The sequence below is a fragment of the Dama dama genome, chromosome 9, assembly GCF_033118175.1.
Source record: "Dama dama isolate Ldn47 chromosome 9, ASM3311817v1, whole genome shotgun sequence".
In the NCBI taxonomy this organism is placed as follows: domain Eukaryota; kingdom Metazoa; phylum Chordata; class Mammalia; order Artiodactyla; family Cervidae; genus Dama; species Dama dama.
The window spans coordinates 32454013-32479868 of record NC_083689.1 but is presented as its reverse complement, the minus strand read 5'-3'; positions in this window follow the sequence as shown (position 1 = coordinate 32479868).

Below are 25856 nucleotides of genomic sequence, written 5' to 3'. Positions count from 1 at the left end.
AAATCCATGCCACAGTCCTAAGTGTTACATAATATGAAACAAAGAGACAGAAGATAATATTTAATATATCCATCTTCCGGAAGGGTGATCACATCTGACATCTATTCACTACAATGTTTTTCACCCAAATGCAGGACAAAGAAAGGGCAGGAATGCTATAAAAGTGATTCTTTCATCACTTGACCAGTTGGAAGAGTATGTGGGTTATCAGTCCAAACATTAGCGCTACCTGGGCAACTTTATAAAAGCACAAGTGATCAGATACTTTCTCTGGATATCTAGACTCAATAGGCTTAGAGGAGAGGCCAGGATATCTGATTTTTTTTTCTCTCTCTCTAGTAATATTGGTATATAGCTAGGACTGAGAAACACCAAGCTAGGAAAATTAAGTTTCATTGAAACCCATCATTCATAATTCTATGCTGTGTGGGGGCAGATATCAGAGCTACCTGGGTAGAAAACTTTTGACAGAGGACAGTGAAGATAGAACATGGACTATGACCCCGGTTAGATGGGGTCCCCACAGGACCCTACAATGGTATTTCCTGGTTTCCCACGGGCGAAAGGAAGTCATCAGCTGCCTTGGTTGGGGTTATAGGACACATCAACATAAATGGGTCTATAGTCAGTTGGGTCACCTGGAAATTAATTCTGAACACTCAGCCACCTTGTTTAGTACCTGTGTTGCCTATCTGACACTAAAATGATACAAGGGAAAGGTTACAGTATGTGTCATGGCTGCCACAAACTGAATCAGTTCTGAGGAAATGTGATTCTGATTTGAACTTCTAGAACACTTGAGGCTCTTATGGAAAAGTCTGAGGGCTCTGGAAACTTCTCTTTTTTAGTTGTTAGTTGCAGCATGGGCCATATGTATTCTATATCACATAACACAAATACTCATAGAATATGAGCCCATCTTTCTGTGACAAAACTGATGTCTAGGAGCATCTGTTTCCCACCAGCACAATCAACTTGATGGAAGGTTTGGCAAAGGGCCAGTGACATCCCAACTACACTTACTATGATCCAGAGCTGACCTCTCCACCAAACACAGGAGACACAGCTCAGTGCCCATGGTAGTTTTGGAACTCATGAAAATGCTTTCATTTCTTTGAAAATCAGAAAAGAAATTTTAGGTCAAAGAAAATGCTAATACATTCACCTTTATACCAACGAAGCAGCGAAATATGACTTTTATGGGGAAACTGAAAGTGAAGTCGCTCAGTCATGTCTGACTCTTTCTGACCCCATGGACTGTAACCTACCAGGCTCCTTATCCATGGGACTTTGCAGGCAAGAGTGCTGGAGTGGGTTGCCATTTCCTTCTCTAGGAGATCTTCCTGACCCAGGGATTGAACCCAGGTCTCCCGCATTGTAGGCAGACGCTTTACCATCTGAGCCAGCAAGGAAGTCCAAGGGACCCATAAAGACAAAAGAGCCTAGGACCCATGAAGTCACAGGCAGACTTGGTTTTATCTTTGATTGTGGATGGCCAGTTATCTAATTCCCAGGACACTTAAGAAAAATGAAAAATGTAGGGTCTCTTGTACAAAGGTATAAATTATTACGGATTTCAAGGCAGTGCCACCAAAACATTAAACCAAGCCTAGGGTCCTCAGAGCATGGGTTCTTATGTCATTGCCCTTGTTGAGTGATGGAGGGCACCACCATACAGTTAGGAACTAGTATTGCATGAGTTAAGAGTAGGATCTCCATCTCTGTTACCACCCTGTCTTTCTACAGGTCCAATTCTTTTTCTTCCTCTGTGCATCTCCTTCAACCAGAGCCAGCCAATGAGAGGACAAGAGTGCCAAAGAAGGATGTGGCTGTTCTGGGCACTTGGTTGAGAAATTTCATTCCCTTTATGACTATCATTACTCTGATGACACTTTAAGTTCCACCCTGTCATTGGGCAGAGGATCTTTTTTACCTTTTCGCCCACAAATACAATGTTAAGTGACCTTGGTACCTTATCTAAGCACATGCCACTATCACAGGTAAGTTCCTCCCCCCTACCATTGCTTTGAAACATAATATGGTTGGTAAAGAAACTTCTGCTACTAAACCCACCTCAACAAAAAGCGTTATTTATTTATGATGTTACATGAATCATCTGTATGTTCCCTGATAAGCCCTGGGCTGTGTGTCTTTCATTGCAGCTGACATTTCGCTGCCATTTCGCTGCCATTTGCCAAGCTGAGTAACTACTGTGCAATCACTCCGAGCTGATGCATGGTCATTGTTTTGCACAAAATGGATTTTTAAGTCCACTGAAAGGCTTTCCAAAGAATATAATTTGACAAAGTAAAATTTTGCCCATATAACAGAAATCAGCCAGGGCTGTACCAAATGTATTTTTTAAGATAGCTAAAAGGATTTCTGCAGAGAGTTTGACAAAGTATTTTACTTTTGTGCACAAAGCAAAAATTGATTAGTTTTGAACAAAAAGGATTTCTCGGGGCGCTGAAAGGTTTTTCTCTGAAATTAAATATATTCTTTGGCTGGCGGAATAGGATATTTGAAAGCAGTGTCTTTGAGAAGACAAATAGTTGTCAGTGACATTTTTTTTCAGGAACAAGTTAAAAGAATCTACTTAAATGACATTTTCAACCACCAAAACCTGGTTTGGTTCCAGATGTCTTACTACTCACAGAAAGATGCCCCATTTTCCAGTGGATGAGACTTACTGCATGATTCATTTGCTTGCTTGATCCTGCTTCTAAACTGATAGAATCACTGAGTAGACATTTCACTGAACACTCTTCCCCTTCAGTTAAGCCACGGAAGACAAGAAATCTTAACATATTGGAAGGCACAGAGTTTTAACTTAAGTTGTTTAGCTTCAGGGAAATTTTGCTGACAATTTTCCTGCTATCCCCAGTGCTTCTTTTTGAGGAGGGACGGTGATATGGAAACATGCAACTTATGCAAAAACTGCTTCCATTTAATCTAAAAGCATCAGTCTGCTGCCTGGAAAGTTTTAAAGTCAGAAGATAAATGCTATGACCTACTTACCCAATGTGCTGTGAGAGCTTTGTATTCAGGTGTGCAAGTACATGCATGCCTGTGTATGTGCGTATATGTTAGTGCAGGTGGCATGTAAGCAAATAGGTGTGGCTATGCGCGTGTGCATGCATGCTAAGTCACTTCAGTCATCTCTGACTCTTTGTGACCCTGTGGACTATAGCCTGCCAGTGTCCTCTGTCTATGGGATTCTCCAGGCAAGAGTACAGATGTGGGTTGCCATGCCCTCCTCCAGGGGATCTTCCCGACCCAGGGATAGAACCTGGGTCTTCTGTATTGCAGGCAGATTCTTTACCATCTGAGCCACCAGGGAAGCCCCATGTAGGCCTATAACTCCAATCAAATTTTTAAGTAGTGATCATTTCTTAAATACAAAGAATATGTTTTGGAGTAGACATAAAAGTAGTAATTTACAACATCCATATTTTTTGGTATTTATCTTTGTGAGTTTTGTGCTTTTATAATTCACCAATATAAATTAGGAATCTCTTTTCCCAGCTCAGTTGGTAGTCTCTGCATAAAATCATGATAGGACAAAGTCAAACCATCCCTGTTCCTCATTCTCTAGTTATACCATTAAGTATAAAACCCAAATCTAAATTTTATTCATTAAGTTGCTGAAGCTTTAGAAATTATGTATATTATTACCTATTGTATATCTAGAAAGTAAGGGTAAACTTGTTTTTAATAGTTTCATGATTTAACAAGTCTATATTCATCTTTAGGAAACAAGTCCTTGATTTGTTTATAATTAATTGTCACAGAAGATTACAATATGTAACCTTATCATGTCCTCTTGTCGGAAATCAAAGGAATTTAAGGTAAATAGAATCCTCTTTACTACAAGATGTTTCTTATCATGCTTGCTTTTTAAGCTGTGATATTTAAATAAAGGAAATGAGAATCAGTAGGTCAGCTTCTCTTCATCTTATTATTCACCAACAGGAGGAACACACACACACCTGCATGCTCTCACACACCTCATTATTATAGCACTACCTCCCAAAACTTGAGAAAGGACAGCAAAAACAACTTATGGACCAGTTTCTGGCTCACTATCAAAACGAAACAAGCAAAACAAGTATTACAAACCAACAGGACTTTGATCACTAACCTACTTTTAGGAAAGGACTAACACAACACACCATTTCACCTCATGTCTTGACTAAAGACCACACCGGAGATTACTCATGTTGTAGCGCAAGCAAGTTTAGAAGTTCATGGCTAACAAAGTAAGGCCATTCACTGTGGATGGCAAATCCGGGGGGGCCATAGGTGGTTGAATCAGCTTGCAGGGTTTCTTGGCTTGTGGTTTCTTTGGACACTTTACCCTGGAGACAAAAATCAAATAGTGATGATATACAGGAGGCACACCTGTTCATAGGGATATCTGATGCTATACTGCGAGAGTGAGTCAAGAAGACCAGCCCTTCACACTGAAAACACAGAAAAATGCACATATATTTTTAAATGCCTCAGAAACAGAAAAGCTTAATAGCAACAGGAAAGCAAGATGAACTAAGAGCTCAGAAGGAGTCGAACACTGATAGAAAGATAGGAAAATGTAACTGTCCATTAGGGACCACTTCACAATGACAAATCATGACATTTTCTTGGGAAATGGGAGAATATAAAGTGTCTGAGTTGCTGAGGAATGAATAGTCACGGAAACCTAAGGTCATAGCCATTGCTCACTCAGAAGCTGCAACTAACGTTAAAATCACAGTGTAGAAGCCAAGACTTTTCCCCCTTAAATTCACAACTGTAAACTCCCTTAAAAGCTACAGGTACTTTTAGAGGTGCTATAATGAGTTGGTTTCTTTATACATTGGTTGTGTATTTTTTTGTGTGATGGTATATTCCCCCTTTAAGTGAGTGATATTAATTCATATTTTCTCAAATAGAATAGCCTTGGTACTTCTACAAACCTGGGGCAAAAGAGAAAGAAATCCTAAGTGAATTTTCTGCTGTCATCAAAATGTGGGCTAGCACCAGATTTAGCTTGATTTTAGGGAAAAATAAATAAGTTGTATTTCTTATACTGGAGCACAGGATTTGCCAATTCATACCCATTATGCTCCCATCATGATGTGTTGGGCACGTACTAGGTCTCATAGTAAGAAGAAATAACTGAGTCTCAGAGAAGTTAAGTAACTCAGAAAAGCCAGACTCCAAACCCAACCCTAGCTGAAGGCAAATCCTCCGCTTCTAATTTCAACACTATGACAGTCGCACCCTGGTACATGTGAGCTGTTTACTCCTTCTCTATTATACACCCTATGCAATATGTACACCCCTATGCAATCACCTAGAAGGTGGTAATGGTGTTACCTTCTCCAGGGGATTGTTATTCTGAAGAGTAAGTGAGAAAATGTTGCATGGTGCCTGGCATGTCAGTATGGTGCCCACTTTGCATTTATACAATATGATTTCATACCAGGCCAGGGGGTCCTAATAGCTTACTTATCCTAGATGAGCTTCAGGGTGACAGAAAACTCCTGAAGTTGAAAGGGTAATGCTATAAAAATGTACATATACGATCTGTATAGTATGTGCCTATGTGTGTGTACTCAGTCACTCAATGTCTGACTCTTTGTGACCCCATGGGCTGTAGCCCACCAGGCTGCTCTGTTCGTATGATTTTCCAGGCAAGAACACTGGAGTGGGTTTCTGTTCCCTTCTCCAGGAGATCTTCCTGACCTAGAGATCAAATCCATGTCTCCTGTGTCTCCTGCATCGGCAAGTGGATTCTTACCACTGAACCTCTGCGAAGCCCTCTGTAGGGTACAGGGTAGATCAAGTAGCTGGGTAGCATGAGAACAGGGAAATGGCTGAGAAAATCAGAATCCATCCCCTGCAAAGTGTCTACCGAGCCTTCACTGAGAGGACAAGGTGTTTACCCTATAGGGAATCCATGGCAGTTAAAGAGACACTTAGGTCATTTTAAAACTCTCATAGCACCAAGAATCATCTTAATACAGCAGTCATTAGTCAATTTTGCCAATTGAGAACCAGATTGCATCTGTTAAAAAGTAAAGAAAAATCACTTTCAGAACTGCTCTTTCAAACTTCCTGGATATGATATTGAGGTTCAATTTTTTAAAATTCTGATTGCCCATTAAGCTTCATCTTTCTCACTTCTTTTCAAATGGCCATTCATAAAGTTTCAATTTTTAAAAAGGTGGGGGAAGATCTTTCAGGAAAAGTTGCAAATCAGGTTTGAAAACCCTCCCACACTTGTTCAAAGTTCTAAGCATACTAAATAAGGTCAAGGGAAGTTATTGGCAACTTAGCACATTGATTTTTATCTGGAAGTTGCAGAAGAGCCATCTATTTTTATTTTCCATCCCCAGTGTGTTTTGAAAATCTGGAAATGGCTCTGAAAAATGCAGATTTTTATCTTCCCTTGAAACACTTGAACATCTGCCAACATGCCAATATTAGGCCCAACATTCTCAATGGGCAAGAACCAGCTGGAGCTGCAGGGCAGTGGTCCCTATTGGTGCACTTGCTCTCCAATATATTGCAGTTTCCACCATTCTTCTATGTCTCATATCAGTCCACTTTTCTCATTTTTGCTATTCATGTTTGAATTCACGATCCCTGATACAGAAACTGAGAAGAATTACAAAAGCAGCCATGCTTTCCAAGTGTTGGACTTTGGTTCATCCGTCTACCTAATACTGCCTTATGAACTGGATTGTCATCAACTGCAGGTTAAGTGATGCTCTGTGGAAGTGTTTTAGCTTTGTCTCCTCCAAATCTTGCTAGATTGACAGACCAGGAAATAAGGTGCAGTCTCTCTACAGCAGAAGGAAGAGAGATCAGGGAGATATTGACAAGTGAATTGGTTTTTCCTGGAGTCCCACACATGTTTGCCTAATGCACATGTGAATGATCATTAACTGAAACATTTCACCACTGACAGCAGAAGCTAAATCTTGGACTGAGGTTTTATGTGCTTCCTTCCATAAAACTGGACTCTGATAGTGTGGAACACTGAATGAGCATTTTCTTCCCAGTTCATTTATGACCGAGTATCTGTGGGTAATAGATACTGAAGAATAGGAACAGAAGCAAAAGTAACACATGATTTGTACTCTTGTGGAGCTTTCACACTAGTAATGAAAACTAATGTCATCTGGGGCAGATGGGCATAATACAACTGACTTGGATGAAGAATGACAAAGTAGAGAGATAGACTGGATTCTAGAGACAGGAAGTTGGCCAAATGGGCTAAATATTTAATAATACTCCAGAGAAAAAATGAAGAGAGGGTGGACCAGACTTAATAAACAAAACATTAGGAAGGAAGGGAAGTCTTAATGTATGCAGCAGAAAGCACTCAAGAGCTCACTGTTCAAAAGAAAGGAAAGCTCACCTAAGTTCCCACAGGCAACTCTGGTCAAATTTAAATGGAGAGGGTGAAATTGTGCCCTTAGCTCCCTTTAGATCTGATCACACCCCCCTGGTTACTACACTTACTCTCCATTTCTCCACAGTCTCCACCATTCTCTAATGCCAGTCTTTTTCACTCACTATCTACATTTAGAATAACCATGTTTATTTTCAAATATGTTTAACTATTTTTTAAAATGTATTTTATCAAGGCCCAGAATTGATTGTTCTATTTCAGTCTGAAATATAATTTTTTTACAAGGCTTTTGGGTACCCACATGCTCTCATCCCAATTTTCCACTCCTCTGTGTTCCAAAAGCAATTTACCAGACCTGTTTTCTACCACTGACTATACTGTGTTATGGTTATTTGAGTGTCTCTCATACCAGTTCACATTCAAAGTCTCTGGAATACAAAATGTAGTGGACTGAATGATGCTTCCCCAACTCTTGCTCCACAAAAAAAGATATGTCCCCCCAGAATCTGTGACTGTGATCTTCCTTGGAAAACGGGTCTTTGATGATGTACTTAAGTTGAGGGTCTTTAGATGAGATCATTCTGGATTATTTGAGTGGGCCCTAAATCTAGTGATATGTGTCTCTAAGAGACAGAAGAGACACACGCGGAGAAGGCCATGAGAAGACAAGGGCAGATACTGAAGTGTCACAGCCACTGGAAACTGGAAGAGGCGAGGAAAGATTCTCCTCTATGGCCTTCAGAGGGACTGCGGCTCTGCCAACATCTACATTTCTGAACTCTGGCCTTTAGGGTTGTGAGAGAATAAATTTCTGCTGTAGTCAACCACCCAGTTTGTGGTCATTTGGTATGGCAGCACTAGGAAACTAGTACAAAGTGTATTATCAATGTATATTCATTTAAACAGTTATTCATTTGATTAAGTATTTCAGGGCTAGGCTACTCCTTAGTCCCAGTGATCGCAAGCCAAGAACAAATTGTAATCTCCTCAAAAGTAAGTGTGGTAAAATCTAATATCATAATCATGATAAACATGAGCCCTCTCTGTGGTCATTAAAGATTGAAGTATCCCTGTCTTCCTCTAGGGCTTCCTTAGTGACACAGTAGTAAAGAATCCACCTGCCAATGCAGGAGACGCAAGTTCAATCCCTAGGTCAGGAAGATCCCCTGGAGAAGAAAGTGGCAACCCACTCCAGTATTCTTGCCTGGAAAATTCCATGGACCATGGAGCCTGGAAGGCTATAGTCCATGGGTTGGAAACAAGTCAGACACAACTTAGTGACTAAACAGGAACAGCACCTTCCTCTAAGACCTTATGGAAGTAGAAAGTAGAAAACTGAGCATTAATGAAGGGGAAATTCCTGAACTGGCTCTTTCTGTTCTTAGGGTCACAATGCAATGGCTGGTAACCCTGTGTTGATGTCTAAGCTGGCAGCTACTGCCAGTCTCTGTGGGGACCAGGGAAGCCGCTCTTCACCTGCTTAGCCTAAGAAAAGCCATACCTGCAGAAATCATAATTATGTATTTTGTAGAATCTTTCCTCTCCTCTGGGAAGGTCCCTCATTTTTCCACCCCCACTATGAATAATATGAATCTGCTACTGGACTTAACATCTGGTGTTCAAATGCATTTTTCAGAAACTTGTCAATTAGAAAAGTCTGGAACTGCTTGTATATTATTAATTGAGAGGGAGAAAAGCAAACTAAAAATAGTGTATTCAATTTAGTACCACTTAAAATAAGTTTTAAATAAAGAATAGTTAGACAGTAGTGAGGATTGGAGGATAAGGAGCTGAAATAGCTACAGTAAATATTTCTGAGTAGTGAGATTGCTGGTTATATATTTTATGAACTATTCTGCTTTTTATATATTTTTAACTGATTGTATTTTCTCTATTAAATATCAATATTTTAAAATCAGTAAAAATAAAATAAAAACACAAAATAAAGGCTGCAACATGTTGAGTATTTAGAAGCTAAGATGAGCGTTGACCCAAGAGATTAACATATGCATGCCGGTTGCCTAGATCATGGATAAACAGATGTATTATACCATAAAATACAGCATCAACTCCATGATGGAATGGAGAGAAAAAGCAAGGCTGTGGTTAGAAATCCAACTTGTTTTCAATGCGTGAAACAGGGCACTCAAAGCTGGTGCACTGGGACAACCCAGAGGGATGGGATGGGGAGAGCGGTGGGAGGGGGGTTTGGGATGGGGGACACATGTACACCTGTGGCTGATTCATGTCAATGTAGGGCAAAAACCACCACAATAATGTAAAGTAATTAGCCTCCAATTAAAATAAATAAATCAATTTTTAAAAAAAAGAAATATAAAAGAAATCCAACTTGTGGAATAAAGAAGACCTGAGATTGCAGCCATGAAATTAAAAGACGCTTACTCCTTGGAAGGAAAGTTATGACCAACCTAGACAGCATATTAAAAAGCAGAGACATTACTTTGCCAACAAAGGTCCATCTAGTCAAGGCTATAGTTTTTCCAGTAGTCATGTATGGATGTGAGAGTTGGACTGTGAAGAAAGTTGAGCACCGAAGAATTGATGCTTTTGAACTGTGGTGTTGGGGAAGACTTGAGAGTTCCTTGGACTGGAAGGAGACCAACCAGTCCATCCTAAAGGAGATCAGTCCTGGGTGTTCATTGGAAGGACTGATATTGAAGCTGAAACTCCAATACTTTGGCCACCTCATGCAAATAGTTGACTCACTGGAAAAGGCCCTGATGTTGGAAAGGACTGGGAGCAGGAGGAGAAGGGTAAGACAGAGGATGAGCTGGTTGGATGGCATCACCAACTAGATGGACATGGGTTTGGGTGGACTCCGGGAGTTTGTGATGGACAGGGAGGCCTGGCGTGCTGCGGTTCATGGGGTCGCGGAGAGTCAGACACGACTGAGTGACTGAACTGAACTGTGACTGAACTGTAACTGAACTGAACTGCATTGGAATCTCAGTCCTTTAATAACCATGTAACCTTGAGCAAATTCCCTAAGCATTACAATTAACTAAGATAGTGTACAAAAATTACTTGGTATAATAGCTGATGTATAATAAGATTCATATAAATATCAACAACCTATCAATTATCATCAGATGGGTTACCAATAATTTAGATTATCATAAAAATCAATTTCCAATTGACATTCCTTCTTAGAATTTTTAACTCAGTTTACATTAAGTTAAGCAGAACAAAACTGGGGATGTAATAATTTATTATTTATTATTTTAGGGTAAGTCATGCTGTGACTAATTTATATCCTTATTCTGGTCCATGAGAGTAGATATTTTCCAAATGACCACAAAATTACATAAAATTATAATCAAACAAGCAACTTTCTTATTTATGAAAAGAGGGTCTGTGGTTAGGCTTTTTATAATATTTGGCAAGAATTTAATTTTTTAAAATGTAATATCTATAGATTGTTCAGTAGGGAGGAATTTCTGAGGTGTTTTAATGTAATTTATTAACTAATCTTACAAAGGAGGAATGAGACATGACTCTACAGCCACTCAGCTAGGGAGTGGTAGGGAAGTCAAGTCTTGCATTTCCTCAACCAGGCAAGGTCTTTCCACTGGGCTATTTTTGCTATTCTTTCCACTGGGCTATGCCTCTGGCATAGAGGCAAGCACTCTATCCATTCTGTTGCTATAATACTGGTGGGAGTATGGGGCAGTCAAAGCAGCCTCCAGCAGACAATTCATGCTCAGATAAGGATGTTAGTTACACGAAGAAAACAGACTCAGATGATTAATTGGTGCTCAAGTGAATGGTGAATACATGAGAGGATTGGGTGAGGTTTTGATACTTGGTTTAGCATTAACTGAGAGAATTAAGAGGGATTAAATTATTAAAAACTTTATGATATCACTTGCTTTATTTTCATAGCATTGCCATGTATATCTTAATCACTCATGATGTCTCTCTTAAGCCTGTTCAGGATGTATTTGCCTGTGGGATTTTAAAGATATATGAAATAAGAATTACCCTGAAGCAATGACAGGAAGAACACTAACACGGTGACAATATACTCATCCTCCTTCTTCCTATCAAAATTATCTTTCACATAGTCAAGTACCTATTGCAGGGGGGTGGGGGGGTAATGAGACTTCATCAAAGAAATCATGTCTTTCTAACTCTAAATGTAGGTAAGAGGATATTGAGAGGAACTTTTCCTGTTGCCCCAGAATCAATGATCTGAGACCAGAATTGAGGTCAAAAAGTATGCAGAACCCCACATTTTAAAGAGAGGACCCCAAAATTATAGCAGGACAATCTGTCTGAGGTTTATAAAGAAGGGAATAAAACTAGTGTTAGTCCTAACACCTACTACCCCTACCTTTCACCTCACCCTTCCTCACCCTCACCCTTGGCAGAGGTATGGGTTAAGAACAGAATGACTGGAGTCTTCAGGAACAGGGGTTGAAGGCAAGATCTTACTTTCCTCTTTTCTGACAAAATGAAGTGTGTATGTGTTGTGGATGGGATGAGGGGGCATCTCACTGGATGCCAGTGAGAAAGGGAACCAGCATCTTACTCCCAGGTGGATCCTTGAAAAACTCTAAAACATGCAAATTCACCTATGCTCTGAGCAACATATAGTGAAGAAGTTAATGTATGTACCTGACACGTGTCCCTGAAATTTGGGGAGGGTGAGGAGGGGGCAACATCTAAAGACATAGAGGCAGGTGTCTGCTTTTCTCCAAGGCAGGAGGTTTCCAGAGCTGGTCTGAGCCAGGCTTGAATAGAGACCATGCTACTGTGTGCCTGGGAAGAAGCTGATGGAGACCACCATTTCAGGGTCTTACATCTTGTGGAGGGTGCCATAAATCACCTCCAAGTTTCTGAGAAAGCTCCCAGATGTTCCAGATAAAGTAAGCTACCATAAAGTTGCCAGGTGAAGAGAAAATTCTGCTTGGAAGAGAGGCTTGGGGTATTGACCACTTTGATGTTTGTTTCATTGCTAAGTCACATCTGACTCTTTTGCGACCCCACGAACTGTAGACGGCCAGACCTCTGGCCATGGGATTTTCCAAGCAAGAATCCCGGAGTGGGTTGCCATTTCCTTTTCCAGGGGATCTTTCTGATTCAGGGATCGAGTTCAACGTCTCTTGCGCTGCAGGTGGACTTTACCACTGAGCCACCAGAGAAGCCCCATTGACTACTCAGCAGGGTTAAAACAATATAGGGGTGCCTCTATCTTTGTGAGTACTTGATAATAGAGTGGAATGGATGGGAAGCTGTCCCCTCCAATGTAAACAAACACATTATCTGTGCTAAGTCAATCTCCATAGCCGAGGATGGCTGCAGAGTTGAAAGTGAACTGAACCAAAACATGACTAGTCAAAGAGGATGCTAGGGGGATTTTGCTACTGCCCTGGAACTAACTCTCTGCAGCATGTATTAGGCTTATGTGTTTTCCAAACAGGCACATTCTAAAGATGACACTTTGTAAAGAAAGACACCTACATAGGACATTAGACACTTCCTTTAATGCTTATTAATATGTGGACCTTAGACCTGGTTCTCCCAGCCCCTACTACAATTTCCCACCTGCATTCCCTCCCCAATTCAAAGAAAACTGAACAGAGGAGTCAGTCAAGAAGTCTAAGCCATATGGGGAGAACTGTGTTCACTGTGATATGCCACTTTTGCCATGCTCTGAAGCCAAGAAAGTAAGGGGGGAACTCCAAAAGAGTTACCTATAGAGATGAGAGCAATGACAGAAATTGGGAAATGGCATTGTGTCCAAATGGCATCCTCATTTGGACATCTGCTTTCAGTCAATGGACCTGCTAATCTAGCCCCGGGTCTGTGTGATGAGAGAAGATAAGCACTGGAAAGAAATGGCAAAGAATTGTCCTATACACATGCCTTTTGCTAAAACAGCAAGATCCATGCATCTCTGGAGCTTAAACTGGACTCTACAGAGGGCGCCTACTATTTTGCCTTCCTGCTGTTAATCCATATGAGACTTGCCCACTGAGCAAGGGGACCCCAACAGCAACAGACTCTGGGGTGGAGCCGAGAGACAAGGAAGAGGTTGCCTGAAGCCAGATGTCCAAAATCAGGCAACAGTGCAGTGGGAAGGCACTGCAGACCCCCCCCCCCCCATAGAATTCACACCTGCTCCCCATGAGAGAGCCAGCACTTGAAATCTTAACATGGTAAGACATAGACACCTGCAATGCCAGTCACTGAGTGCAGAGACAACGGTCTCTTTTCTCTCCCTGTTTTTGCCCCAACCCACAGGAGAAACTAGGCCTGGAAGAGGCAGGGAGATGTCTCTAGGCAAGATCACCTCCTCCCATCTATTCAAGCTGCCGGGGTCCCAGGCTCTGCCTGTTCTAAAGGGAAGAGAGAAGATTAAGTCAAGTTTCAGACTGATCCAGACTTCGTAATGTTCATTTATGGGTTAGACAAGGGAGATTTGATGAAGTAGTTGAAAACAGGGAATGAAGAAAAAAATATTTCATATTATATGGCTCAGAGAGTTAGTCTCTTTAATACGTCTTTAAAAAACACATAAACTTATTTTTTAGGATAGTTTTAGATTTACAGCAAAACTGAGTAGACTATAAAGAGTTCCTATATGCCCCTCCCTTTATACAGGGAGGGTCTCCCCTACGCGCATCAACATTCCACACTGGAGTTTGTTTGTTACAGTCTATGAGCCTACACTGACACATCATTAACATCAAAGCTCAGAGTTCATTATAATCAAAAACTCATTATCAATCCTGGTTTACTCCGAGACTCAGACTTGTTATATGTTGTATGCATGCATTCCAAGTTGCTTCAATCATGGCTGACTCTATGTGACCCTAGGGACTGCAGCCTACCAGGCTTCTCTGTCCATGGGATTTTCCAGGCAAGAATACTGGAGTGGGTTGGCATGCCCTTCTCCAGGGAATCTTCCTGACCCAGGGATCAACCCATGTCTCTTACGTCTACCTGCATTGGCAGGCGGGTTCTTTAACACTAGTGCTACCTGGGAAGCCCTGTATGTTGTATGGGTCTTAATAAATGTATAATGACATGTGAATACGCTTATAGTATCATACAGAAGAGTTTTATTGCCCTAAAAACTCCATGATTGCCACCTGCAATGTACCTTTTATATATGTATTTTATCTGGAATAGTAATGGCTCATTTTTGGTTTACATACTCTTAACCTTCCCACACTAGTGAATAAGAATAATCTGTGATCATATCTTACCATTTGATGGTTGATGAATAAGCAGTATTTTATCATTTTCATGATTGTTTATTCCATTTTCTCACTATAATGTTCCTCCTCCCAGGGTATTTTAGTCTGCATAAACAGGGTCTACCAATATATTAATAACATATCCAATGAAATCCCTGCAGAACATTTGGTCCATGCCAAAACGTTCTTGCAATTTAGACCTGTTCAAACGTTCACAAGCATATTTGGCCCATGCCAAATGGTTTTGGACTGGACCAAGTATCAAAACCTTTCAGCATGGACCAAATGACTTACGGAGCTTTTCAATAGGACTAAATGCCTGCTAACCAATAAAATAAAACAGAACCAACAGCGTCTCTACACCTTTTTAATGGGGCTTCTCTGGGGGCTCAGTGGTAAAGAATCCACCTGCAATGCAGGAGATGCAGGTTCAATCCCTGGGTCAGTAAGATTCCCTGGAGGAGGAAATGGCAACCCATTCCAGTATTCTTGCCTACAGAATCCCATGGCAGAAGAGTCTGGTGGGCTGCATATAGTCCATGGGGTTGCAAAGAGTCTGACATGACTGAAGTGACTTAACACACACACACCACACACACACCTTTTAAATAAGGCATTCACTTATTATACTCTATTCTTTGAAGCGGTTGATATTATCATCATTTTACAACTGAAATGAAGAGCATAATCATGCCCTGAATGTTAAATGCCACATATTCAGTTGGTGGAATACTATCATTAAGTAAAAATAAGCATCTCTTGCTTAACAAAAGTAGTTCTAGAAAAACAAAAGACATTTTTTTCCCCTAAAGATGCTGATCAGGAGCATATTTCCTTTTCTTTTTAAGTGGAAAAAAATTATAATTCATCATATTCTGATATGAAGTCCCTTACTAATGTCCTAAAAGGTAGTTAAAATATAGCCAATTACCTGTGTACATAAGCAACAAATTATCACATTAGGATACAGCATTCTTAAAAAATTACTTTCTGATCACTGAAAAATTAATGCTGTTAACCAGGAGTTGTTACTATGCAATAATTTAGCATGTTTTTCAATTATTCTACACAAGATTGTGATGTCTAACAATTGAATCTCAAATAGAATTTGAGACCATTTCAGTATATCATTTAATTCAATATGATTTGCTAAGTTTTAGATTTATAAATAAAACTTTTAAAACAAACATGGGTTGAGAAGTATTTTATTAAGAAATACTTAAGTTCTGTGAAGTTTGGTTACTGAAAACAATGAGGCATTGTACCAGGCAACAAGCCAGGAGACATTCTGCAAGGTATGCTTGAATATTCATATACTATGTTGAATATATGAATATTCAGTAAGCCAAATCCCAGACAGTTATGGGAAAGTGCAAACTAAAAGATGAACTATTAGGAGCCACTACTAATGGAACTATAATATAAAAATCACATTCATGGTGGATTTTTAAGTAGAATGAAATTACAAGGAAATGTGTCATTCTGTGTACATACAAGTTTTTAGCAACAGATCTACCAGGTTTGAGATATTTACTTTGAACGCTTTATGGAAAGTAAAATTATCAGCTTTCCTGTCTTCAGGTACTATTCCTGTAGTGAAGTAAAGGGTTGGACAACTGTTGTTTCTGAACAGGGATAAGGAGTTTCAGGGACTTTCCTGGGTCTGGAGTGTGTTAGTCACTCAATTGTATCCGACTCTTTGTGACTCCATGGACTATAGCCCACCAGGCTCCTCTGTCCATGAGATTCTCGAGACAAGAATGTTGGAATAGATTGCCATTTCCCTTCTCCAGGGGATCTTCTCAGTCCAGAAATTGAACCCAGGTCTTGTGCATTGTAGATGAATTCTTTACTGTCTGAACTACCAGGGAAGCCCCTTGGGTCTGAAACTTTTTCATAAAAATACTTGAATTAAGTAACTTTTGTCATATTGCTTCTCAAAAAATTTGTACTTTAGTAAAAATTACCAACAAAGTATGGGATTTCACTTATTTCATTCTTTTTTCATCTTTGCCTATGGAAAGGTATAAAATGTAAACATTTCTGACTTTGCATTTCTTTTTTTTTTTATTTTTATTTATTTATTTATTTTTTTCCAGTGGGTTTTGTCGTACATTGATATGAATCAGCCATGGATTTACACGTATTCCCCATCCCGATCCCCGCTCCCACCTCCCTCTCCACCCGATTCCTCTGGGTCTTCCCAGTGCACCAGGCCCGAGCACTTGTCTCATGCATCCCACCTGGGCTGGTGATCTGTTTCACCATAGATAGCATACATGCTGTGCTTTTGAAATATCCCACCCTTACATTCTCCCACAGAGTTCAAAAGTCTGTTCTGTATTTCTGTGTCTCTTTTTCTGTTTTGCATATAGGGTTATCGTTACCGTGTTTCTAAATTCCATATATATGTGTTAGTATGCTGTAATGTTCTTTATCTTTCTGGCTTACTTCACTCTGTATAAGGGGCTCCAGTTTCATCCATCTCATTAGAACTGGTTCAAATGAATTCTTTTTAACAGCTGAGTAATATTCTGTGGTATATATGTACCACAGCTTCCTTATCCATTCATCTGCTGATGGGCATCTAGGTTGCTTCCATGTCCTGGCTATTATAAACAGTGCTGCGATGAACATTGGGGTGCACGTATCTCTTTCAGATCTGGTTTCCTCAGTGTGTATGCCCAGAAGTGGGATTGCTGGGTCATATGGCAGTTCTATTTCCAATTTTTTAAGAAATCTCCACACTGTTCTCCATAGCGGCTGTACTAGTTTGCATTCCCACCAACAGTGTAATAGGGTTCCCTTTTCTCCACACCCTCTCCAGCATTTATTGCTTGTAGACTTTTGGATAGCAGCCATCCTGACTGGCGTGTAATGGTACTTCATTGTGGTTTTGATTTGCATTTCTCTAATAATGAGTGATGTTGAGCATCTTTTCATGTGTTTGTTAGCCATCTGTATGTCTTCTTTGGAGAAATGTCTGTTTATTTCTTTGGCCCACTTTTTGATTGGGTCATTTATTTTTCTGGAATTGAGCTTGAAGAGTTGCTTGTATATTTTTGAGATTAATCCTTTGTCTGTTTCTTCATTTGCTATTATTTTCTCCCAATCTGAGGGCTGTCTTTTCACCTTACTTATAGTTTCCTTTGTAGTGCAAAAGCTTTTAAGTTTCATTAGGTCCCATTTGTTTAGTTTTACTTTTATTTCCAATATTCTGGGAGGTGGGTCATAGAGGATCTTGCTGTGATTTATGTCGGAGAGTGTTTTGCCTATGTTCTCCTCTAGGAGTTTTATAGTTTCTGGTCTTACATTTAGATCTTTAATCCATTTTGAGTTTATTTTTGTGTATGGTGTTAGAAAGTGTTCTAGTTTCATTCTTTTACAAGTGGTTGACCAGTTTTCCCAGCACCACTTGTTAAAGAGGTTGTCTTTTTTCCATTGTATATCCTTGCCTCCTTTGTCAAAGATAAGGTGTCCATAGGTTCGTGGATTTATCTCTGGGCTTTCTATTCTGTATTTCTTAATTCACAGCAAGGCTGATCATTTTCTTCATAAGCCAGCTAAACATCTTTTCTAGGAATCTGGACCTGACAGAAGCAGAAGATATTAAGAGGAGGTGGCAAGAATACACAGAAGAATTATACAAAAAAGATCTTCATGACCCAGACAATCACGATGGTGTGATCACTCACCTAGAGCCAGACGTCCTGGAATGGGAAGTCAAGTGGGCCTTAGGAAGCATCACTATGAACAAAGCAAGTGGAGGTGATGGAATTCCAGTTGAGCTATTTCAAATCCTAAAAGATGATGCTGTGAAAGTGCTGCACTCAATATGCCAGCAAATTTGGAAAATGCAGCAGCGGCCACAAGACTGGAAAGTTCAGTTTTCATTCCAATCCCAAAGAAAGGCAATGTCAAAGAATGCTCAAACTACCGCACAATTGCACTCATCTCACATGCTAGTAAAGTAATGCTCAAAATTCTCCAACCCAGGCTTCAACAATATGTGAACTGTGAACTTCCAGATGTTCAAGCTGGTTTTAGAAAAGGCAGAGGAACCAGAGATCAAATTGCCAACATCAGCTGGATCATCAAATAAGCAAGAAAGTTCCAGAATAACATCTATTTCTGCTTTATTGACTATGCCAAAGCCTTTGAATGTGTGGATCACAACAAACTGTGGAAAATTCTGAAAGAGATGGGAATAACAAACCACCTAACCTGCCTCTTGAGAAATCTATATGCAGGTCAGGAAACAACAGTTAGAACTGGACATGGAACAACAGACTGGTTCCAAATTGGAAAAGGAGTACTTCAAGGCTGTATATTGTCACCCTGCTTATTTAACTTATATGCAGATTACATCATGAGAAACGCTGGGCTGGATGAAGCACAAGCTGGAATGAAGATTGCTGGGAGAAATATCAATAACCTCAGATATGCAGATGGCACCACCCTTATGGCAGAAAGTAAAGAAGAACTAAAGAGCCTCTTGATGAAAGTGAAAAAGGAGAGTGAAAAAGTTGACTTAAAACTCAACATTCAGAAAACTAAGATCATGGCATCCAGTCCCATCACTTCATGGCAAATAGACAGAGAAACAGTGGAAACAGTGGCAGTTATTTTTTGGGGCTCCAAAATCACTACAGATGCTGACTGCAGCCATGAAATTAAAAGACGCTTACTCCTTGGAAGGAAAGTTATGACCAACCTAGATAGCATATTAAAAAGCAGAGACATTACTTTGCCAACAAAGGTCCATCTGGTCAAGGCTATGGTTTTTCCAGTAGTCATGTATGGATGTGAGAGTTGGACTATAAAGAAAGCTGAGCACCAAAGAATTGATGCTTTTGAACTGTGGTGTTGGAGAAGACACTTGAGAGTCCCTTGGACTGCAAGGAGACCCAGCCAGTCCATCCTAAAAAAATCAGTCCTGAATATTCATTGGAAGGATTGATGCTGAAGCTGAAACTCCAATACTTTGACCACCTGATAAGAAATGACTCATTTGAAAAGATCCTGATGCTGGGAAAGATTGAAGGCAGGAGGAGAAGGGGACGACAGAGGATGAGATGGTTGGAAGGCATCACTGACTCAACGGGCATGAGTTTGAGTTAACTCTGGGAGTTGGTGATGGACAGGGAGGCCTGGCCTGCTGCAGTCTATGGGGTCGAAAAGAGTCAGACACGACTGAGTGACTGAACTGAACTGACTGAGGAATCTGCCTTAAAATTTTTTTTAGTCCATTTTTCTTCAGGACATTCATCTTTTTATTAGTAATTTGTTGTTGCTCTGTAGTTGCTAAGTCATGTCTGACTCTTGTGACTCCATGGACTGTACCCTGCCAGGATCCTTTGTCCATGGGATTTCAGGCAAGCACATTGGATTGGGTTGCCATTTCCTTTTGCAGGGGATCTTCCTGACCCAGATCAAACCTGCATATCTTGTCTAGGCAGTTCTTTACCACTGAGCCACCAAGGAAGCCCTGCTAATTTGTAGCAATTTATTATATGTTGAGAATATCAATACTTTTCCTAGGATATATATTACAAATATTCTCCCAAGTTTTTTTTTTTTTTTTCTTTTAATGAGTTGATCATTTTAAGTACTTCTGAAGATAAAACTTTCAAATTCATACTTGGTTAACTCTAATAGCATTTCAGATTAAACAGCCCTTTCCTCTCAAGATTGCATAAATATTTACCCATATTTTCCTACAATTCCTTTTTTTTAAATATTTAAATGTAATAGAAAATTATTTTGGTTTAAGTTATGAAGTAAGGATATTGATTGATTGATTTCCAAATCATGAGAATTATCTAGCAAACTTCATTGAATAATCCTCTTTTCCCTAAACTTTTTTGAAGTACTACTCCCACTCTCCCATCTTTGTTATTGCTATTTATATATTTTGGTCTATTTCTATTTTTTTTTTTTAATTTTTTCCATTGAACTCTCTTACTCCTTCTTGTTCTACTGCCACTCTCTTCTGATTACTATGTCCTTAGGATTTACCTATTCAGATTTGCAACTGCCCTTAGGTCAATTTTAGTCATTCATATTTTCTCAGAAAATCAGTCATTTAATTCAAGAATTTTAAGTTTATCAGAGGACAAGTATGACATTTCTACTATGTATGTGGTTTTCTTTACATTACATATTTCTCTCTTCATCTCCTTTTAATTAGCCTGGACTATATTTGATTCCATTACTAGGCTTTTTAAAGTTCTTAGATTTACTTTTTAAATCTTTTTCCTCTTTTCAAATTAATTAATCTTTTAAAAATATTTTGGTTTACTATTTTTCTTTCCTTTATTTATTCCTCTTTTATTGCTATTGGCTTTAACTGGGTGTTGCTGATTTTCTTATTTCTTGAATCAATGCCTAGTTTGCTTTTATATTGTTTAATAATAAAAGCCCTTAATGCTATGAGTTTTTCTAAGTAGAGATTTGGTTATATCCCAGAATTTAGTAAGTAGTGTTTCATATTTATTTATTTGTAAATAGTCTTTAATGGCAATTCTGGCCAGCTCTTTCACTCAAAAGTTGCTTAACAAAGTAACTAAATTTATAATGAAGGAGGGAAGGCTAACCATTTGGAGAATATAATGGAAATTTCCTTATGACCAACTGTATTGTCAGCTTTTATAACTGTTTCATGAGGACTGGAAGACAAAATTATATTCTTTATTTTTTGGACATAAAGTTTTAAATATTGCTGGAAAATTAGTAATATCATTGCTGACTCTCTGTATATTTACAGTCTCTATATTCTTTTGTGATCTCTCAAAGATTAGGAGTAGTATGTTGATATTTTTTCATATCATCATGATTAATTTACTTTAATAAGAGGGACTAAACATTTAAAAGTAAAAATCAGGACTTTCTTTATGGTGTAGTGGATAAGAATCCACCTGCCAAAGCAGGAGTGTGGGTTTGATCCCTGGTTTGGGAAGATTCCACATGGCAAGGAGCAATTAAGCCTGTGCATCACAACTATTGAGACCAAGCTCCAGAACTTGTGAGCCACAACTACTGAGCCCACATGCTGCAATTACTGAAGCCGGTGTGCTTTAGGGCCCACAAGCCAGAACTAATGAGCCCTGTGCCACAACCACTGAAGCCTGCGCTCTGGAGCTAGCAAGTCACGACCACTGAGCCCACGTTCTGCAACTACGGAAGCTGGTGTGCCTAGGGCCTGTGCTCCACAACAAGAGAAGCCACCACAACGAGAAGCCTGTGCACCGTGATGAAGAGTAGCCCCTGCTCATTGCAACTAGAGGAAACCTGTGCAAACAATGAAGACCCCAGTGCAACCAAAAATAAAATAAGTAAAATTTTAAAAAGATCAAGTAAAAATAACAACTGAGAGAAATACAAAGAACAAAAACTTTAATGGAAGATATTTTTATAATTTTGCTGAAAGAAATATTTTCTAATTAGAATCAAGGCATGAAGAGCAGAGACTATTAAAATATATTAACATATTTAAATACAGAATTTAACAATTTTTTATGGTAAAAGACACCATAGGCAAAGTTTTTAAAAATGGCAAACATTTGCAACCAATGAAGTAATAATCCCAAGCAGATATGTTCTCTTTTCTGAAAAAAATTCAGAAAAAAATGACATATAAAGAATCAAAAATGTTTATAAAAATAAGCATCAGGACCCTAAACTTTATTCCTCATTTATTTCACCACCATTTGTGAGTAGACAGTCTCTGTTAGCACTGAGACCACCATGGCCTCAAGTCCCTTCTGAACTGGATGGTCAAAGCCTATTTCTTTCCATTGGCTTCCATCCCTTGTATAACATCTCCTGCAATTCTGTTCACAACTCATTGTGAATAACAACTAGTGTCTAATGCAAACAGAACTCCCCCTCCTCAAAATAATGAGCATGAGCAGGCCTGTGAAGCAGCCTAGCATGAGACCTTTCCCCAGTAGAGCCTTCTTAAACCCACTAGTGACTCATCAGTCTGACTAGACTACTTGCATCCTCCCTCTCAGGGGCTTAAAACCCAAGACAGGAGAGAGGGTCACCGACAAAAGAGAAAAGCAAAAGACACAAGCCACATAGAGGAAAGTCAGTAAGCAAACATTGTAAGGCTGCAGAAATCATAAATCAAAAAGAAACCGTGAAGTAAAAAGCTGAGTAAGAAGAAATGATCAAAGAAATAAAAGTGAAATACAGTTACCTCTGAAGGAAAGAGAGAGAAACTTAGTAATGCACAAAGTAGGACAGATAAAGTAGAAGGACACCGTTGTCCTCTGAGACATCAAGAGCTTCTCTTTTCCCTGGCAGGATGAGTGAGATTCTGCTTCCTTGGGGTCTGTCTTTTCAGCTGTAGAATATCATCTCATGTTCCCTGTTCTTCAGGTATCCTTTACAATAAATCATTCATCAAGAGATACCCTAAGCTATTTTCTCAGCCTTTTAATCTGAAAGATCCTAACTGGCACTACTTCTTTGAGTCACAACAATTGGTGGCATTCTAATTTCATAGTGCATTTTCCAAGAATGCCATGAGCCTGTTGAGCATCTCCGCTCCATAGCCATACTTTCCCTCCCATGAAATGTGCCAAATAGTTGATGACTTCTTTACTCCAGAACTGTTAATGCTCCCTGCAATCATCAGGATAAATACTTTATTAATAATTTGTATTTATAGAACATCTGCCTCCCAAAGAGCTCAAAGCTGTTTACAAACATCATCTCATTAATCCTGATAGCAACTCCTTTTTTCTTTTTTTAATAAGGTAGGAACATGTAGCGGCTAATGGGTACTGTCATCTCCATTTGACTCATGGGAAAGCTGAAACCGGGGGAACAGTTACTTTTTCAAGGTCAGGCAATAATCTGAGAACTAGCACAGAAATACAATCTGGAATTTCTGCCTTCTTGTACTTTATTTCTTCCTAAGAAACCTCTCTCATTTCAGTTCATGCACGTACTCATTGGAATGCTCCAACATAAATTTTTTAATATAGTTGTCTCTACAGAGGGTAAGAAAGAATCCCATAAACTCAAGTAGGAAAACTTACTGGACTCCAGCTTAACTTTTCAAGAGGTTATCACTATAGTCAGAGGCATGAAGAATGATTAAATTTAAGAATTAGAAAGCATTTTTTCCTGCCATTTTGAAGCCAGTAAAGGAGTTTCTGCTTAGTTCTGAATGTGTTCCTTCTCCATACTAGAAATAGAAAACCAACTTCAAGATGACCAAAGTAAAAGTAATAAGCATTTTTTTAAGAAGGATGCAAAGTAATGGCACCTCAATAACATTACATACCAAATAATTGCTATATCCTAGGCATATATGTGTATTATGTCATTGTAACCCTATGAAGGTGACATTGTTATTATTATTTCACTAGTGAGAAAGCTGAGACGCCAGGCAGTTAAACAAATGGAGGAAGCTGAGAGATTTTATTTTTTTTAGTTTATTTATTTATTTATTTATTTTTACTTTATGATTTTTATTTTTTGTGGACTCTAAAGAAACAAAACCCCAAGCTCATTGATACAGGGACCAGACTGGTGGTTGCCAGAGACACAAGGTTTGAGGTTAGACAAAACGGGTGAAGGAGGTCAAAAGGTTAAAAAAAATTAAGTTTTCTTCCCTATTTACATAAATAAAAATCTATGGCTGAAATTACAAAATACATATTTATATATAGCACAGGTTTAACAACCATACACCATACAGGCAAGTAGAGTGGCTGCTACAAATACTCAATAAAATGTCTCATTCAATAAAGGACAAACATTTGGATATGTTTCAGAAAGTCATCTCCATATAAAGATGACAAAGTTATTTTCCAAAACTGAAGGATAATAATTGCTTTACAGAACTGTGTTGGTTTCTGCCTAACATTAACGTGAATCAGCCAGAGGTATCCATATATCGCCTCCCTCCTGAACCTCCCTCCCCATCCCACCCCTTAGGTTGTCACAGAACCCCAGTTTGAGTTCCCTGAGTCATGGAACAAATTCCCATTGGTTATTTCACATATGGTAGTTAAGTTTCCCTGTTACTCTAGCTGAGTTTATAGCGCCTTTGTCTCTGCTTCTCTTACCTGTGCTTGTATAACACTATACAACTCCTCCAAATAACAGTAATAGTTGCTGCTTTTGCTGTTTTGAATGGTGTGATCCTATAATCAGAGAGCCAGATGACTATAGTGTGATGCAGCCACAATAGCTTGTGCTTTCTGTCAGTTACGGGAAAAAATCTAAGGAATGCTATTAAACAATAGTCTGATGCTGCAAATCTTTCCACACAATTTGCAAACTTAGACTCTAAAATACAATTTAGCTGAAAGTTCACCATCAAGGCAACTCTACACCAAGATGGCAAGGTTAACAACATCAAGAAAAATGTAAACTTTTCCATCTGATTACTTGTCACTAATGAAGTAAGACTGGGTCCAGATTTTACTGCAACTACACAGATCCAAATGAAAATTCCATAAAACACTTAGAATATATTATAGGAATGCATGTGTAAATATCTATTAAAAAATTTCAACTCAACAGCTATACAGATGATTAAAACCATCAGGAGGGTCTTCAAAAAATTTCTTAAAGCAGGAGATCTTCATTTAAATCACAGCTTGCTATGGGCAGAGTAAGCCTAAAGGACTAAAATAATAGCTATGAAATAATATAGCTAACATTTACCAAGTATTTATAATGTGGTAGTCATAGAGCTTTACATTTATGTTTGTTTAATCTTCACTGTCAAATAGGTGCAAGTATTATTCCCATTTTATAGATAAAGAAACTAAGGACTAATGAAGTTAAGTATCCTGTCAGTCCTGGGATACTAAACCCAGCAATTTCACTTAAGCACCTGATACTTGTATATTAGCTTCCACTTGTGTTTGGGAAGCGCACAGCATATTTATGAAAATGTTTTTTACTTAATGCAGAGCTTCCCTTGTGGCTCACATGATAAAAAAAAAATCCGCCTACAATGCAGAAGGTCTGAGTTCAATCCTTGGGTTGGGAAGATCCCCTGGAGAAGGGAATGGCTACCCATTCCAGTATTCCTGCCTTGAGAATTCCATGGACAAAAGGAGCCTGATGGGGTTGAATAGGCATTCTTATTTTGTGAATAAATGAATAGTGAATAAAACAGTATGATCATTGGAAATGCAGAAGTAACTGTTTATATTGTGCAGTCCTGAAGAAGAAGCACAATATTCAATGATACACTA